Source organism: Numida meleagris, chromosome 4 (assembly GCF_002078875.1).
Source record: "Numida meleagris isolate 19003 breed g44 Domestic line chromosome 4, NumMel1.0, whole genome shotgun sequence".
NCBI classification, from domain to species: Eukaryota; Metazoa; Chordata; class Aves; order Galliformes; family Numididae; genus Numida; species Numida meleagris.
Window position 1 is genome coordinate 40,544,392 of NC_034412.1, and position 3,732 is coordinate 40,548,123.

The window sequence follows — 3,732 nt, forward strand, 5'->3', positions numbered from 1 at the left end:
CGAAGTTTTACCGAGTTTGTCCAAGTGCTTGTCTTCCCCTTGCTTCAACTTGCACTGAGAGAAGCAGCACTTGGATGTGAACTAAAGCAACTTATGAACTAAGCAGATGACACCTGCGGGATTAGATGGGATGGGTGGTGCCTGTGAGCACCAAGGAAGGAATCGGGGAGTCACGGCGGGTGGTGCCTGCGAGCACCTGGGAGGAGCAGGGAGGGTCATGGGTATATGGGGCGGTCGCGTGTACGGGTATAAGTAGCCTTGTTGCACAGCATTAAATTGGCATTTCGGCGCTACATACCGTGTATGTGTCCCGTATGCCCCTGCACGTGGAGGTGCGGACGGAAGGGAAGCCTTAGTACGTTGTCGTAGACAACAATTGGTGACCCCGATGTGATAAGACGGAGCACGGAGAGGTGCTCGGAGCGCAGGGGCGCTCGAGAAGGAGCGCAGAGGGGTGCTCGGAGCGCAGGGGCGCTCGAGGGGGAGCACGGAGAGGTGCTCGGAGCGCAAGGGCGCTCGAGGGGGAGCACGGAGAGGTGCTCGGAGCTCAGGGGCGCTCAACAGCGTACTCCAGTATGTCTTCGTCGCTGGAGAGGATGGTGAGTATGCTGAAGGGGATGGCAGCACAGGCAGGCTGTGAAGTGCATAAAAAGGACCTAATGCCGCTGTTTAAATGGATTTTGCGGCATGGTCTGGTGACTGACCCTTCTCATTGTTTGAGTAAGGGCATCCTTGATAAAGTGGGGGAGGAGTTATTTGGGGGGGCATGCGAAGGGGATAAGGAGACACAGAAACTGCTACCTGCATATGGGTCGCTCGTTAAACTCTTTCAGACGGTTAAGACAGAGAGAGAAGTCTGGCAAGCAGCATACGCGCTGTTGCATTCGGACTCGGGGAAGAAAGGGGAAGATAAGGGGAAGACGGAGACAGAGGGAGTTGAATCAGAGATAAAGACCTCGGAAAATGCCTCGTTAACAGAGGCAAATAATTGTGATGAGAACGATCTGGGAGGTACTAAAGAAAAGAAAGAAGGGGGAGTTCCTCCTCTGTATGTACCCGGGGGTGCCATGCCTTCGGCGCTGCCCCTGGGGTATATGCAGTGGGGTCACTATCTGTCGGGTGGGGTGTGGGGGATTACTGCTGAGGGAATGGCCCATTTCCCTGGCACCCCTTCGGGAAACGAACCATCGAAAGAAAAAGAGAAGGGGACCCCACTGTTCGCTATTCCACCCCCATATAACACTCAGGAGGTGCTGGCTGAGTTGAAAGCACTGGAGAGGGCTCGAGCTCCCCCAACTTCATCGTCCTTGGATTCCTCACTGTCTGACTCAGAGGACGATCAGGGCGGGGAGGACTCTGATGCAAGGGACCTAAGGGAAGTGTGTAAGGCTATGAAGAGGGTGATTGGGAAGAAAAAGCGGACCCCAGAGAAGAAGGTTAAAAGGGTGGGATTTCAGCTTCTGGGGTATAGGGAAGCAGTGGAACGATGGATGGTGAAAGTGAAGCAATGTGTTCTTGAGGACTGCACTTTTTCACCTCAAGATGCTCCTAGTCAGTTGTGCTACCCAGATCTAGCCCATGCAGGTAGGCACAGGGAATGGCAGCCGTTAGATTTCAAGTTGCTATTGCAGTTAAAAGGGGCCCTTTCCGAGGGGGGTATCATGGGTCCGGCTGCCCAAATGTTTCTGGACATGATTAGCATGAGTGGGCCACTTACTTTTGATTGGAGACAACGTGCTCGAGCTTGTTTGTCCCCTGCCCAAGTGCCCGTTTGGGAGACTCTCCTCCGAGACGAGGCGGAGCGGCAATTATTACAGGCTCGGGATGATCCAAATCACCCACTACACGGAGCCCAAATAGAGATGCTTATAGGGCAGGGGTCCTGGTTGGCTCCTCAGGATCAGGTTGGGCTGCCTGTAGCAGTGCTGATGACAGCTGCAAGCACAGGGAGGAGTGCGTTTGAAAAAATGCGTTCAATTCTTTCGGGTTCGCCAAGCAATCTTCATATAAGGCAAAAACAAGGAGAACACTTTGGCTTTTTTGCTAACAGAGTGCAAACGGCAATTGCTGCAAGCGCACTCCCTCCTGAAGCTCAGGATGCAGTCTTTCGAGAATGTCTGCGCTCTGGGGCTTTGCCAGCATTCAGGGCAGCGCTTGCGGCCTTGCCTGGTTCTGCACGTGTGGGGGAGTTAATACAAAGAGGCTGTGAACTGGCTTGTGCTGATGAGGTACAGCCACTGACTGCAGCACTTCAAGCCTTTGCTTTGCAACAGCAAGGTCACGGCAGCTGTTTCAAATGTGGGAGGCTGGGACACAGAGCTAAGGACTGCAGAACCGAGAGGGCTGCAAGAAGCAAAACTCCTTTGAAATGCTGGGTGTGTGGGGGCTTCCACATGGCTTGTCGATGCCCATACAGACATCAGGGGGGAGTAGGGAAACCACCTGGCCGGGACAACACAGGGGTCCGAGTTCCGGCCTCAAGCCTAGACCCCAGGAGCCAATGTTCCAGCGCGAGCATGGGGAGCCCCATGGCTCAGTTCAGATCAGGAACACGATTAAAAACAAAAGCAGGGAAACTGGGAGCATCCTCGGTATCCGCTGTCCCACTCACAACGCCAGCGACACAGGGCATCTGGGTTGCGGGTACGGGAGCTTTAGAACAGGGATATGAAATACCTCCACAGAGAATCAACAGTGATTCAGCTGAGGTGCACTCATTACACAGCATGGATCAAGATCACCCCCTCCCCCTAGTCAATCTCACTTTCGGGTTAAGTCGAAGCCCACAACTAAAAGTCAGGATTTGCATTCAGGGTTTACTGAGCCCCTCCCCTCCAGTCATCTCAACCACCTTTTTACTTGATTCTGGAGCTGACATCACGACTATCCCAGAGCAGGTTTGGCTGTGCAAATGGCCAGTTGAACCCACTGTGCGACTAGTGGGAGGTGTGGGTGGTACTACTGCCGGACGAACAGATCTTCTGAAAGGGGATACGGATTTGGCGGCTCCTCGAGAATTATCAGCAAGATATCAGCGTCTGTTGTCTCATCTTTTTGAACATCTCCAGCAGGGCACCTTGCAGCGTTGGGATGCTACTCGAGGCATCCAAGCACATTTGCTGGTACAACCCGCGGGGGCCACAATCATACTTTACCAGGGGGAGGTTGGGTGGGCCTTGTTATTCGGTTACGTTGCAACTCCCCGTGTGGCATTACCTTGGTGGGGTGTTCTGTTAGGTCAGGCCATCCAATGGGCACGTGATAAGGTGCTTGCCATTGCAGGGACGAAGCCCCAAGCAATCACGGTTGAGCTTGGCCCAACATCGCTTACACAGTTGCAGAAGAACTCTTTGATTGTACAAACAGCCCTGGCAGATTATCCAGGTGTAATTACTAATTCCCCACGCACGCATTACACAGATTTGTTACAGTTAGTTACTATCTTACCCGTGCTTCCTTTAGCTGAGAGTCCACTACAAGGTATTACAGCCTTTACCGATGCCGCTGGAAAAACGCAGCGGTATGCAGTGGCCTGGTTTAACCAAGGCGTGTGGTGTTCTGAAGTTAGAGAAGATAAGACTCACTCGATACAACAATTGGAGCTCTTGCCTGCCCGATGGGTTAAGCCGGCGCCTGTAGCATCCCTAGCACCAGCAAGAGCACAGGACCCCCACCCTGTACTGCCCAAAGAGAATACAGCTCTCCCCAGCACCAGCAGCGCTCAAGGCATCC